This window comes from Suricata suricatta, chromosome 2 (genome assembly GCF_006229205.1).
Source record: "Suricata suricatta isolate VVHF042 chromosome 2, meerkat_22Aug2017_6uvM2_HiC, whole genome shotgun sequence".
Taxonomy (NCBI): domain Eukaryota; kingdom Metazoa; phylum Chordata; class Mammalia; order Carnivora; family Herpestidae; genus Suricata; species Suricata suricatta.
This window is the reverse complement of record NC_043701.1, coordinates 118,461,837-118,478,033: the sequence shown is the minus strand read 5'-3', so window position 1 is coordinate 118,478,033 and position 16,197 is coordinate 118,461,837. Positions and strand designations below refer to the sequence as shown.

General features: G+C 36.9%; 1 pseudogene; it reads right to left on the bottom strand.

The window, feature by feature from the left end:
- Window positions 1-11,705: 11,705 nt before the first annotated feature.
- Window positions 11,706-12,477, bottom strand: LOC115272098 (annotated as a pseudogene).
- Between the last annotated feature and the right edge of the window lie 3,720 nt (window positions 12,478-16,197).

The window sequence follows — 16,197 nt, the reverse complement described above, 5'->3', positions numbered from 1 at the left end:
TTTCTCCCTGTCAAACTGAGGTGGAAAAGAAATTCTGTAGAGGATTTTAAAAATAGGTCTCTACTGCAAACTGCAGATTGAAATGTGCATTATGTTTAAAATAACCAGACACTTCTAAGGCCTGCCACTGTTTAGAGCCAGCCTTTAATTCATATTCAAATAAGGCCCTTTGTGGTTTTTAAGCTGAGATGATGAATACATGTCCACTTTATTATTTTTAATTATATATACTCGCTATATGTGTGAATCACTACACGTTAAATATACATACACGTATGTGTGTACACACACATACATATATTTATCTGTATATCAAGTTTCTAGCCCCATTTATTAGAAGCCCCTACTTCCTTTCAATTTCTGAAAAGGTCATTAAGCTTTGCAAATTGTGTGTAGATGCTATAATTTATTAAAGGTATGTGATTAATTATAACAAATCTATCTTAAACATCAATTTGTTAGGTTAAGTCATACGAAACTGCTAATTTTCTTAAAAAGGATAATATTTATTTTTGATAGGAGACAGAGTATGTGAGCAGGCGAGGGGCAGAGAGAGAGGGAGACACAGAATTGGAGGCAGGATCCAGGCTCTGAGCTGTCAGCACAGAGTCCGATGGAGATGGAGGGCTTAAACCCACGGACCATGAGCTGATGACTTGAACTGAAGTTGGACACTGAATCGACTGGGCCCCTGAAATTGCTAGTTTTGTAGGTCAAGATATAATGTAATGTGTGTAACTTTATGCGGTTCAGTCTAATTTATAGTCACTGTATTGTTGGTAAAAATCCCCTCTGTATCACCGGCTGTGGACACAGGGCTCCACTTTTAACCTCTTCTTATTGCTTTTCTTCTCTCACTTTCTAGCCACCTTTTTCCTACTTCCTCATTCTGGGCTTCCAGGAACCCTTGAGAATATGGTGTTTCTGCTGCTTTCTTATGTGGAGTACCTTGGAACTCTTTTTATAAATTTTATTCTCTCCCTTTGCATGGGGACACGGGGAGAAGGCGGCAGCTTTTAGAGATGTGTAGGGGAAGACACACCTTTTTCATAATCTATACTCAAAATGGCCTCCCAAAGGGATTTGATCAAACTAAAATAAATAGTAATTTCCTATTTTGAATCATATAAGATGCTCAACACCAGCCAGCATTAACAGTCCTCCCCTCCAGTTACATTATAAGTAAAAATTATATTTAACATGAACTTGTAGATGTTATAATAGAATTTAGTGGGATTAACAATAAACTCAGACCCAGGGCACCTGGGTGGCCCAGTTGGTTGAGCATCTGACTCTTGATTTCAGCTCAGGTCTTGCTTGATCATTCAGTTTATGAGTTCAACCCCTGCATCGGGCTCTGAGCTGACAGTGTGGAGCCTGCTTGGGGTTCTCTGTCTCTTCCACCTACCACCGGCCTTTCCCTGCTTGATCTCTGTCTCTGTCTTTCAAAATAAATAAACCTAAAAACAATCAATCAAACAAACAAACAAAAAGAGCCAATAAATTTTGGCTCTTTAACTGAGATGAGTTCAGTGATAGAAACTGAATTTATAGGGTTACCTGGGTGGCTGAGTGGGTTAAGCATCCGACTTTGGCTTAGGTCATGATCTTATAGTCTCTGAGTTTGAGCTTCTCATTGGACTCTGTGCTGACAGCTCAGAACCTGGAGCCTGCTTCGGATTCTGTGTCTGCCCTCCTTTGCTCATGCTCTGTCTCTCAATAATAAATAAATGTTAAAAAAATAAAAAAAATTAATTTATGAAGAATGACCCTGGGTTACTGTTTCTACTCATACCCAGTAATTTCAAGAACACTGGATTTGTTTTCAGGACAAATCCTTTGGTGAGTTCCATTCCCTCCTGGCCTTGTTTATTATAAAACCATGAGACACTCACCATGTGCAGTGACCATTCTTTACCATTTTTATTAATTATTGAATATGAGGATCTTTTTAAAATTTCTTCTTTGTGACAAGTTTTCCATATTAATATTCATCTCCATATAATTTCAACCTTGATATAGAACTGAACCATCATTCATAGGAGTTCAGGGATAGAAACTGAATTTATCATGTTCAGAAATAATGAGATCAACATAAGAAAAGACTGATTATACTTTTATTCTTGTCTGATTATTCCAAGGTGAGATGTACCTTAGGTAACATGTGTGATAATAGCAGCCCGGAATTTTAATAAGATTTGATATATAAATAAAGTGTTAATATTTAAAATACTTAAATTGGTTTTAGCATATATTTAAATAGACTCTTTATTTATCATATTTTTTAATGTATACCTGGTCAGGAGAGTGTAATAGATTTATTATTCAGAAGATGAGTTGTTAAATCAGACTGGCTATTGTAACTTGATTCTACTTTGGGACCAAATTAGTCAAGCTATTGGGAGTCTGTGTCTGTGTCTATAAAATGGGGATAATGAAATCTAGCTGTAGGGTATTTGTAAATATTGAGCTAAATAATAAATGCCAATATTAAGCACAGAATTCTTAACACCTGTTAGATACTATCAGTGCTCTGATTAGATTTTAAGGGGACAAATAAGCAGCAAAATTGATTTGATCAGCTAAATCTGTTAGATAACCAAAGAAACAAATTATTCCTGATTATTAAATAATGTCTGTATGCAGAATTCATGCAGATCACTGCTGAATACAATTTTTAAAAAAATTATTGCTGAATACAATTTTTAAAAAATAGACTGTTTATTAATTTTCTTAGAGCTTAAATTATTTTTCATACCTGCCTTTCTACTTTGAGAGCCTCCTCACAAGTGTTCATCATTAGACCAAATCACTAGGAAATTGCATATATATTTTTAAGTGACACTCTGAATCCCAATCATTATCAGAATATAATTGGTAAACTGTGTTTCTCACTTCTGAAACATATTTCCTCTGATTCCTACCTGCATAGGTAGTGTTCATTCATTCTTCTTTATCACACATGAAAAAGGTTTCAATGATTTGTTTGATCTGCAGACTTGATACAATAGTCTTTGCCTCTTTTTGAAGTTGTATTGCTTTGGAGTTATACTGCTAGTTCGCATGTGGCTTAATTAGAATAAAAAAAAACATATTTTTCATTCTCTCCGCAGTGTCTTAACTCTAGGATTGTGTCTGTAATGCCTCTAGTGTTTGAGCAATAATCTTGAGCGTATGAACACACTAATATTATTCAAGATTATTATGATGTTGTGGCTCTTTATTGAAATATGCCTTCTTCATGCCCATGCTGTGTCTTTAGAGTGTGCATGCGCGTGCACGCATGCGTGTGTGTGTGTGTGTGTGTGTGTGAACAGTTTAGGGGTAAGGAGAAGAACATCCATGAATCAAAAGTGTTGAGCAGAAATGAAAAGCTGTAAAAAATAAAAAAAACAAGCAAACTCTAATATTTGGTAGCTAATTATGATATTATTTCTCATGATTCTCTGGAAAGAAGGGAGACTTATTGACAAAAGAAATATGTCTTATAGTTAGACAAGATTTCCAAAAGAAAACTTTTTATAAAAACGGTTTTATATTTTTAGCTATGAATTCTCTTGATATTTTGGCTTGTTAGAGACTAAGCCCTACCTCTTAAAAGCTTTAGCCAGTATAGTTTGGCAGAGAACTGATTTGTGTGTCACAAACTGTAGGAATGTCATAAATGTTTTCGGAATATAAAAAGAATTGAGTTCCTAGTAGTAGCTTGCAAATACCTCTTTCTAGAGGCTTATAGGATAAAGAGCTTTGTCCATCAAAATTTTCCAAGCAGTGGGGCAGTGCGCAAGGTGATTGAGTGTAGAGATATGTATTCACCACATTGTAGGTGAGTGGTCTAGGCAGGGTAAACAATTTTAGTTGATGAACACATACCCATAAAGGGACCATGTCAACGGCAGTAGGGGGGAATTGGAGATTTTTGTTCTTGTTAAGAATGGGGAACTTTAGGAGGAAGAAACTCATCTAAAGAGGATTTGTCTGAAATTTTTGTTAAATACATTATATAAATCTCCTTTATGTTCCCCAGTGAGGAGACCTGTGATACAGATACAGTTTCCTTCAAGGCTTCTGTATGGACAGAAGCATGATTTCAAGACAATCCAACTGGTTCTGATTTGGGCTATAATAAAAGATACTTGTTTCGTTTCACATTTGAAGAGAGCTCACTTTGTTTCTGTGAGCAATCAGGTAGATTTTTATTTATTTGAATTTACTATCTCCTTACTCTGAAAAGGTATACTTAAGGATTTGATGACATACTCTAGTAAAATATTGATGTGCACAAATTATATAAATTATTTCTGGAATAATGCTGCTAGAATAAAACAATAATTTAAGATGTATTTAAATAAATTCAGTAGAAGAGGCTAACAGATCATAGAGTAGTTCCATTTTTAGTGTTTTGAGGAGCCTCCATATTTTTCTCCATAATGTCTGCACCACCTTTTTGAACATATTGTACTGAGATAGGTCAGTTAGAGAAAGACAGATAGTACATGATCTCACTCATAGGTGGAATTTAAAAAACAGATGAATATAGGGGGAGTAAAGGAAAAATAAGATAAAAACAGAGAGGGAGGCAAGCTTTAAGAGACTCTTAAATACAGAGAACAAACTGAGGATTGCTGGAAGAGGGTGAGTGCAGGGATGGGCTGGGTGGGTGATGGGCATGAAGGAGGACACTTGTTCGGATGAGCACGGGGTGTTACATGTCAGTGATGAATCACTGGGTTCTACTCCTGAAACAAATATTGTGTTATATGTTAACTAGAATTTAAAGAAAGGCTAACAGAAACAAAAAGAGAGATAATTACAAGTAATTACTCAGAATGTAACAGGTCTAATGAGACTAACATATGATTTGTTAATGCCTATGTCAAAATCATGGTTAAAAATGGAAGGTGGACAGTTAATTATCCAGATATTTAGAACAAAATGGGCAGCCTAAATATGTTACTAGCCACAGAAGACTGAATAAGAGAGGAAAATATACAGACTATGAGAGAATTTTTGTTTGTTTGGGAGAAATCATGCTAACATGATAGGGTAAGATATGAAATATAAATAAAGAGTGTTCTGCCTGGTAATCTGTTCAAAAGAAAAAAAGAACATCGATTCCTTATTTTCAGTGGCTGAAGATGTGGATACATGCAAATATTACACTCATAGCATAGCGACTGGCTTTTTTGAGCACATAAATCCCCCTTTTGTGATGGATTGCTTGCTGGTGTTAAGGTTTCAGATCTATGATGGATGGACATCAGTAATGGCCCAGTTAAAGGATATGAAGGCCAATTCCAGATGTTCACAAACATTAAATACAGTAGAAAATATTGTCACTATTATTTAAGATGGATTTATCTACACTTCATCCCTTGAACTCTGTAATTCTGCAATTTTATATACCATTAGCCAAAACCCATCTTAGACAGCTATTACATTATAAAGCCTTTTTTTAAACTTGTGTTAAAAATATGTCTTTCTTTATTTCCTAGTCTTCATTGGAACCATAGAAACAAGTCCAACCTCTTTCACAAGAGAGCTATTCAGAGTTTGAAGTCAGTTATATGTACTTCAGTAATTTCTTGTACAAGCTGTGTCTCCATTTCAGTATCAATTCCTCATGTATCACTTATTACTGTAAACAGGAATTCCAAAAGTTCCTTTTACCTTATAAAAATGTGAGGTTATGCTTTACAAATAGCAACTTTGGGGGCACCTGGGTGGCTCAGTTGGTTAAGCTGACTTCGGCTCAAGTTGTGACCTTGTGGTTTGTGGGTTCAAACTGGGCTGATAGCTCAGAGCCTGGAGCTTGCTTTAGATTCTGTCTCACTCTCTGTCTTCCCCTTCTTCACTCATGCTCACTCTCTCTCTCTTTCAAAAATAAGTAAACATTTAAAAAAATAATTTGGGGGTCAAATTGCTCTGTTGCTTATTAGCCATGTGAGTTGGGCCTCATTTAATCTGTTTTCTCACCTACACAGTGGGGATAATGCTCATACTTCTACCTCATAAAGTTGTTTCTGTGAAGATTAAATAGGTTAATTTTGCTACAGCACTTATGTAAGTCTTTTAGACATTACTATTACTGCTACAAAAATTATTATAAAATATCTCTACCCTTATTCTAAATACTCTTCACCATGCACAGTTTGCATCTATTATATGAATAATCAACTCACTACTTCTCAAGTCTTACCTTGAATCCCCACACACACTGCACTGGCATAATTGCTAATCTCAGATCCCCTCATCCTGAGCTGATTTATTTAAGCTGAGAGTGGGATGTTATATTTGTCTACACTGCACCTACTTTTCTTAATAGTAGCTATGGCTTCATTGCACATTTGGTTGGATCCTGATTTTATCATTTAATGCATTTTAATTTTCTAAAGAAATAATTTAGCAAAATACATGTGCAAGTTTTAAGTGTGTATCTTTCCAGTCTTTTACTGTCCCTGAAACAAATAGTTGTAGAATCAATATTGGGATTGATTTTTAGATGAGACGTGGTATTTGGGTTTCCTCTTTGAAAGAAATGAATATTTTCCATTTTCTGGCCTTCTCATACTTTTATTCTAATTTCTCAAATATCAGTATTGGTGATTTAGGAAAACCTTGACACAGTGTTCTAGGAATTTCAAAAAGATAATCTGGCTGGCCTAGGAGACTGCTGAATTCAGAGTGGCCTAGTGGTTTTGTACACTGTAGGAGCTCCCGGATACAGTTAGGGGAGAAAGGAAAGAGTCTGCGGATACAGAATTATCACATCATTTCACTTCAAGTCAGGACAGTGTTTTTACAGAAAACTTGGGTTCTAAAACCTGAAACTGGCAGAAATTTTGGTAACTTAGGGATCCCTGGTGTGCTAATTCCCAAGTTATTTAAAACCCCAAATAATCCATGATGTATCCTTGTTTTGCCTGTACCTTTTCCTTTAAATACTCTGCACAGGGGTTTTTGACCATTCCAAACTTTGAGTTCATTTCCCCTGCATACACCATCAACCATATCTCACATAAGCAAGAGACTTGGCCACAGGATTCTTGCCCCTTTTTTGTAAGGCTGTCACCCCCTTTCTCTCTCTCCTCTCCATTTTCCTTACTAACGTCTAGTTATCTTTAAATGTTTTTTTAATTTAAAAAATTTTTTAAAGTAAGTTTTTTTCTTTTTTATATATTTTTGAAAGACAAAGAGAGACAGCACAAGCAGGGGAGGGTCAAAGAGAGAGGGAGACATAGAATCTGAAGCAGGCTCCAGGCTCAGAGCTGTCAGCACAAAGCCCAACGCACGGCTCAAACGCACAAACTGTGAGATCATGACCTGAGCCTAAGCTGGACGCTTACCCGACTGAGCCACTCAGGCGCCTCAAATGTTTTTTTTAAATGCTCATTTATTTTTGAGAGAGAAAGAGCAGCAGGGGTGGGGCAAAGGGAGGAGGACAGAGGATTCTAAGTGGCCTCTGCGCTGTCAGCACAGAGCCCAATGTAGGGCTTGAACTTGCGAACTGTGAGATTGTGACTTGAGCTGAAGTCGGACGCTTAACAGACCAAGCCACCCAGATGCCCCACTTCTTGTTATCTTTAATGTTTATCTCTTAAGTTACCTCTTCTAGGATGCCTTCTCGCACATGGTCATTTGCCATGCCTCCATCCACCGAGTCTCTGTCACCTAGAGCCGTGTGCCCCCATCCATCTCTGTATGGCGTCTGTAAAACGCTCACCATCCATCCTTTTCAGAGCTACTTCAGCCATCTAGACCCCACTGGATCCTAACGACAATAAGAAAATATAGTAACTATGCTCTATTAAGTGCTTGTTAGGTACAAGTGTATATATAAACATATACTTATCAATATAAAAATGCATATTCATGTATAGATATGGGTATATATTTATTTTCCTCAGGATCTCTATGAAAGACTTCTATAAAAAATAATTGAAATAGAGGACTGAACTCACCTGCACAAGATCACACAGCTATCTGATGAGCTTAGAATTCCCTGCATATAGGCACCTAGTAACTACATTAATTCTTGAAAAATCCATGAGGAAAAGCAGTTCCCAAATGATCAGCGTATGAAATAATGGTACTCTCTTTGCATTTACTTGCTGAGAATGAAGCAAATAGACCCTATAATTATATATTGGAGACATTCTTGATTTTTATTTACAAAAACCTCATTGTTTTATGCCCCAAAGAAAACACTCAGCTTGTAATGGGTGCTCAAAATATTTGTTGATGTGGAGCACCTGGGTGGCTCAGTTGGTAAAGGGTCTGACTTTGGCTCCAGTCATGATCTCATGGTTCCTGGGCTCTAGCCCTGCGTGGGGCTCTGTGCTGACAGCTGGGAGCCTGGAGTCTGCTTCAGATTCTGTGTCTCCTTCTTTCTCTGCCTCTCTCCCACTCATGCTATGTCTCTTTCTCAGAAGTAAAGAAACATTTAAAGGATTTTAAAAATATATTTGTTGATGGAATTGGTGGTTTCTAGAGAGTTCCCAAAAGAAACACTCGCAGCAGAGGATATGTGCCCCCTGCTTGCTTTGTGGAGTCTGACCTGAGACCCAGCTTAGCCATTCTATGACAGCATGCACCTCTGACTGTGTGATGTGATTTTATCAATCCTTAACCCACTGTAAAAACAAGAATAAGCATTCACCTGAACACCAAATAAACATGCATGAAAAGGTTTCTCAAATTCCTATTTATTTTGCACATGCATTCAGACTATAGCATTAAGTTCAGTGTTCCCAGGATATTGCATTCTGTGGTGAAGGGAGGGCTACATTAAAAGGTATGTCCTTGGCGACTTCTCAGAGTTCTGAACTTATGTGACTTTTTATAACTCTGAAGGATTGTGATGGAAATGTATATTTATATTACTGACTTCAAAGGAAGCATTTCATTGGGGATGGAAGGCCAGAGTATTTCAATGATATGAAAGAAACAGGGTGCATAGGGATATACATTATTTGAGTATAATGTCTTCTTTAAGGATATATGCATATGCCTACATAAATATATGTATGCACATACATGTACTCAGATGCTGTATGTATATGTAATACATTTCATTTCACATGAAGATATTTACAAATTTCACAGGCATAAAACATCAGTGTAAATGGAATTTTCCTCATTCAGGATCCTGTGCTGCATTGTGTAGTAATTCTTTAGCTGGACTGTGTTCACTGAGTTTTACCAAAGACTGTGAAATTAATATGTGTGTGATTTTTATTGGAAAGAGATTTGTTTTCACCTCTAGGCTACACCATTGCCCTTTGTTACATGTGTGCACACGTGTGTGTGTGTGTGTGTGTAACTTAGGAGTTCCCAATACATGATCATTTGGTCTGTTTGCTTTATTTTCTGATTTAGAAGATAAGTGCAGAAGTGGCATATTTATCTGGTAACATGATCATTTGGGAACTGATTTACATTTTAGAGTCTTAGAGATTAGTAGAGATGCTAATTCAGTCATTAGGGGTATTTATTTCACTCTTAACAAATATATGTGATGTGTGTATATGTGTATCCCACAAGCCAGAATGTGTGTGTGTGTGTGTGTGTGTGTGTGTGTGTGTACAAAACTGTTTTGGCTCTTATGCTTATCCATAGAGTGTGCTTCTATTTTAAGATCAAGCTTGGCAACCTAAAGATACTCCCTTACACAACTGTAATGGTCACAATGTCAGTAAGACTTGCCCTTCCTTCACACAATTTAAGGCACACATTTCACTTAAATTAGTCCTAATTCTGTCACTTCAGCCGTCTGCTTGTGTTAGCAGTGGTGAAGCTGGGCCAGTCACCCTTGTGTTCTACACTTCCACTGAGCAATACTAACAACACTGTCAGTATACATGATGAGAGAGGATGTGGAAAAAGAGCAGAAGAGAAGGATCTCAAAGTCAAGAACCAACTATGCAAAATAGTAACAAATTATGAGTGTCCTTAGGCCACAAATGCAGATGCGGATTAAACACCCCTAGGGTTAGAAATATGAATAGTTTCATATAGCCCAGAAAGCATTTACTATTTCATTTTATACATCAAGCATATCAGAAAGAGTTAAAAGAGTGAAAACTGATTTTCCTTATGTGCAAATGTGACCAAGGGAAACCTACCTTTAAAATATATATTTGAGGTGCAAACAGCATTTTTTATAGCAGCTCTTTCTCTGAATGTGTATTTTGTATAAAGAATTGTTCACCATCGATCCAACTTAACAACTCAGTCGTTTTCATTATTTTATGCTCCTTTCTAATTTTTATTCTTGTGCACACACCTTTTAACATAGCATGATTAGTTTTTCATGTTCTATACTCTTTATGTAATTTATTAATCATAGTCTTCTTCCATGTGGCTACAAAGCAGTCACAATTATAATTGTAATAATAGAATTCTGTCACAAATTCTCTTATTTTAAGTTATTACATTATTATGGATTCTATGATACTACCTCACCTTGCCCTGATAAAAGAATTCCAAGGACTATAGTTACTAGGTAGAAATGTGTAAGTATTTTTATAACTGACATCAAATACCTGTTAAAAGTGACAATATTGTGATTTAGGATGGGCAGGGTCAGGAAACTTTGTAACTGATGTATCTTGGAGTACTCTCCATAAACAGCCTAAAATAAACATAGATTGTTCTACTCCTGAAGTCCTAGGAGCAGTAGTTGTCAGAACGGTTCTAAAAGTCTGAAGCTAAAGAGGCTTCTCAAGAACACCTATGAAGTTGCCCCTGTGATTTTCACTGATTAGTGACATTGGGGGTAGTGACATTGAGAAGTTAGCAGTGTTGGGGGCTGGGAGCAGTGAATGTTTATTAACTTGATAGTTGTACCAAATGTGGGCATGGAGACCTTTAACATTTCTTAATCTAAATTAGAGAACTTCATGACTAGTTCTATTTAGAAATCTGGGATGAAAAGTTTGTATATCTGCATGGGTATATTTATTTAGTTCTTAACCAATATCTTAACATTATTTAACAATCATTTATTAAGTGCTTACAATGTGAAAACATAATTGTAGATTCCAGGGACATGTGGATAAGGCAAAGTTATTGCCCATTTGAACTTTGTATGTACCTCCTACTTATTGAAGAAAGACTAAGTGTCTCTGTACCTTGTCAAAATGCATTTACTTTCAACAGTTACTGATTATTTTACTGAACATTTCGTGGAAAGATGGAAGGTTTTACTTTGCACTCCCTACAGGAAAACAATAAAAATCACTCTGAAAAACTAAAATATCCCTGTGGCATTTCTGCTTCAAGCCAGGATCGTATAACAGATGCTAACATTTCCCTCCTATATGAAAAAAAACTAAAAAACTAAAATTTGTAAACAACACTTCTCATGTATTGGAGATTAGGACAGAGATTTCTGTGAGAGGGGAAATATTAGGTGAGAATTACGACTGCCCTGAGTTGTGGTCTGGGGACACTTATCACACTGTCCTGTTGAGGAGTGACCCAGGTACAGCCTGGCAATTTCTGCATTTAGGAGACACAAGTAGGTGGCTAGGAAAGCTAAGGCAGCTGAAGTTCACAGGACAGGGTACTACAGAGAAAAGAGCTTCCCTAAGAGAAGGCTCCTAAGACTTGGAATCCTTTCTAAGTCTTCTATTTATTTTTATCATGTTGTATTATCTTTACTTAAGTACAGAGACTTCTCATTAACTCACCTAGAGCCCATTTTACCCACTGTTTTGTTTGGCCACCAGCCTGTTGTCTCTTTCATGAGCAATGGTGAAGCAGGTACCCTTTGCATGGGTAAGAGAAATCCATGGCTAATTGACTTTGTCAGTAACAAAAATGTTGGAGAGCTGGGTGACAGCGCTGTTGCCACTGGCCATGAGCTGTATTAAAAGAGCCAGAGTGTCTCTCTCTGAGGGTCATCACACCACTTCTTCCTAGGATAGCACCTCCAGTCACCATACACAGATTACCAGTGTCAAACCAGATGAAATCAGTAATCTTTCCAGTCTCCAAATCAGTCTGAATGGTGTCCTTCACTTTGATGAGGCAATCAACATGGTGGATAGTGCCAGCATCATGCGCCACCAGGTGAGGGATTCCTTTTGTCCACACAAAGATCTCCCACTTCACACAGTTCATACTTGGCCTCCTCACGTGTCATCCAAAGAACAGAATAGCAACCCTTGGTATCATGCAGATCAGATGGGACTTCTCCTTGGTCTTGTCCATGCTGCTGATATCCATAAAACCAGCAGGGTGGGCTATATCAGCTCAGATCTTGCTATCCGTCTTAATAAAATGCTGCATCAAATCTTTACTTCATCTCCTGATAGGGCATACTTCAGTCTGTTCCTTAGCAAAATAATGAGACAAAAACCTTCTCTCAGCTAATGTAGATGGGTGAGGGGCAAACAGACTGGTCAGTTTATCCAACATCCAATGCTTTGTTGCTGCTACACACTAGGGATGCTCCTTGGGACCACAAGCCATGGCTGTGCCTAGGTACGGAAAGAGGTACCTCCTTCCAGTACCTGAGAAAGAGAGTAGAGTCTCTCTGAGTTTTGAGGTGAATATTGACTGGCACAAGCATATGGGGAAACTATCTGAGACTGTTTAAAGAACCTGAGAGGAATAGGGGAATACTTTTCAGGGTTCACATAGGACCAAAGCTGGTTTATGTTCTAACTAGCCAGAGTGGAAAGCCCTGATTTTCAGAGTGGGGGGAAAAATTCTACACAGAGTACTCAGAAGGATATCCTAGTAGAGGGAATAATTAGTACTCAGAAGTATATTATCTTAGTAGTATGGATAATTAGTCATAGACTGAGCACTGCTCTGGACACAGCTAACAAAAGGCCATTCCAGAAAGAATTGCACTAGTTCCAAGTAATATGCCTGCTCTCTAGAATAATGTTGAAGAGCATTTAGAAGAATATGAAGCCATCCATGATTCAGCAAAGTAAAACACATAATGTTCAGCATTCAATAAAATATTATATTAGTGTTCAAAGAAGTAAGACTCTGTGACTCACAATAATATAGTAAAAATAATTAATACAAATTGACATACATATTATAAATATGACAGAAGCTATGGACAAGACACTAAACAGTATAATTACATCTGAAATGTACAAGGTGGTAGAGAAATGCTTCAGCCTGATAAATATGACATGGAAAAACCTTTGGATGTGGTTGAAAGAAAATTAACCACTGTGCAAGAAAAGGCCAGAGGAATTGAAGATAGAATAATAGAAACTATCTGAAATGTGACAGAGAGGTAAAAGATGAAAGACATACTAAAGAAAACCTCAATGAAATGCCATAGGATGAAATCAAGTGGCCATGTATAATTGTACCTGAAAAAGGAGTGGGAGGAAACGTATCTTATGAAATAATGGCTGCAAATGTCCTGAATTCGATGCAAACTATATAACGATAGATTTAAGAAGCTCAGCAAAGTCAACCATAACACAGAAAACAAGGCATATCATACTGAAATTCCTCAAAATTACAAATAAAAATAAAAGCCTAATAGCAATCTTAGTAAAGCAGTTAAAGATAAAATGGCAATAGATCTCTAATCCGAGACTATATAAGCAAGAAAAGAATGAAAAAGGCATGTTTAAAATCCTGAAAGAGAGTAGCCTGGGTGGCTCAGTCAGTTGAGAGTCTGACACGTGTTTGAGCTCAGATCATGATCTTACAGTTCATGGGTTCCAGACCCATGTTGGGTCTGAGGTCTGTATTACCAGTGGAGAGCCTGCTTGGGATTCTCTGTCCCTCTCTCTCTGCTCCTCCATATGTCTCTCTCTCTCTCTCTCTCTCTGAAAAATAAATAAAGTTCAAAAATAAAACCCTGAAAAAAAACAACTGTCAATCTATAGACTATACTCTATCTTCACAATATGAAGGTGACTAGAGACTGTCTAGCACATCTGTATATAAAAAAATAAGTTTTTAAAAACACCTTTCAAGGAGAAGGAAAAAATACAAGATAGAAGTCTGGATTCATACAGAGAAATGAACAGCTTCATAGATTGTAAATGTGTGGGAAGTATTTTATATTTTATTTATTAAAGACTCTTTAATTGATAATTGACTCTAAAAATAGCAAAAATGTACTGTGGTACTTGTAGAGGTAAAATATATAGAAGTAAAGTATATGAAAAAATAGATAATGGTGTCTGGAATTGGGAATTGTTAGGTATACCAGTATAATGTATTTGTGCTGTCATACTGTACATGAAGCCATAAAGTATCACTCAGAAGTAGACTGTGATGAGCTAGAAATTTATTGTATAAACCCCATTACTAGGCAGATAGATAAAACAAATAATGCTACAGACATACAATAGAATACTACTCAGAAATTTTTAAAAAATGAACTATTTATATACATAATAAACTTAAGTGAATATTAAAATAACTTTATTCAGTGACAAAAGCAACCCAAAGAAAATATACCTTGTGATTTCATTCATGTGCAGTTTTTAACAGGTCCAAACCATTCCACAGTGACAGAGAGCGGGCCAGTGGTGTCTGGAGATATACGTGGGAGTCAGGGTGTATGTGATTGGAAGAAAAAGGGAAGAGGGGTCACAAAGGAGCCCAAGGAACATGTGAAGATAATGAATGTGATCATCATCTTTTTTTTTAGTTTTATTAATATTTTTGAGAGGGGTGGAAGAGTGTAGAGAGAGGAAGAGAGAATCTCAAGCAGGTGCAATGCTGTCAGCACAGATCCCAATCTGGGGCTCGATCCCACCACCTTGAGATCATGACCTGAATTAAAATCAACAGGGATTGACCCAGGCATCCTGTAATCATTATCTTAATTGTGGTGATGGTTTCCAGGGTCATTCATGTGTCAGGATCTATCAAATGGTAGCTTTAAAGCACATGCAATCTCAAGTACATCAGTGTCTCAAAAAATATGTGTAAAGCAAAAAATTAAAAACCAACCAGCCAAACAACAAAAGCTCAGTTTATCCTTCCAAAGTTTTCTAGCCCGCCATATTATCTCTCCACCAAACACAGCCTAGATCAAATTTTCCTTAATTTATTTAGTAATTTGGCTCTTGTTCTCAGCAATTACAACTCAGCAGTTACTAAGTTGTGTAACTACTGTGTAGTTACTGAGTTGTGTAACTACAATGTATTACTTGAATGTTGCTCACCATGTTTCTTTAGAATATGCTTTAATGATGAGTGATTTCAATCTATGTTTTACATGTTAAATTTCAGTCTAACATGCATAGTATATATACATCTGTACCTAAACATGCATATGTTGATTACATATGACATGTATCTTATAGAATATAGAATATATATTTTTGCATGGTATATGTGTATATATGTTGGTGTATTGTATATAAATATAAATACAAAACCATACTATGTTGTGATGGTAACAATTTTGACATGTTTCTTTATGAGTAACCTACTTAAATTAAAGAGTTACATGAAATCATGTTACTAAGTTTATTTTACTGTAGATTCACAGGAAAAGCTGTTTTCTTTAAAAAATATTTTATTTTAGAGAGAGAGAGAGAAAGAGCACAAGTGAGAGAGAGGCAGAGACAGAAGAAAACACATGATCTGAAGCAGACTCCAGGCTCCAAGCTATCAGCACAGAGCCTGACACGGGGCTCAAACCCACAAACCATGAGATCATGACCTGAGCCGAAGTCAGAAGCTCAACTGACTGAGCCACCCAGGTCCCCCTAAAAGCTATTTTTTTAAATGTTAATTTATTTTGAGAGAGAGAGAGAGCACACTTGAGTATGAACGTGAGTAGGGGAGGAGCAGACAGAGAGGAGACAGGGAATCCCAAGCAGGCTCTGAGCTGTCACACAGAACCTGATGCAGGGCTCTATCTCACAAACTGTAAGATCATGACCTGAGTTGAAATCAAGAGTTGGATGCTTGACCAGCTGAGCCACCCAGGTGTCCCAGGGAAGGCTGTTTGTAAAGATGGCTACCCCACTGGAAACAATGTTTGAATTGAAATGTGGTTATGTTAAGGAGAAACAGTCCTAGAGTCTCAAGAGACCCAGCAGAACACCATAGATGCATATGCAGATGAAGCAGCACCATTAACGTGTAATTGGTGAGGTGCATGCTGATAATTCCATAAATATGTACATTTTGTTGTTCAAAAATATAGAAAATTCATTGCTTGTCCACTGATAGGTCATGACCTGA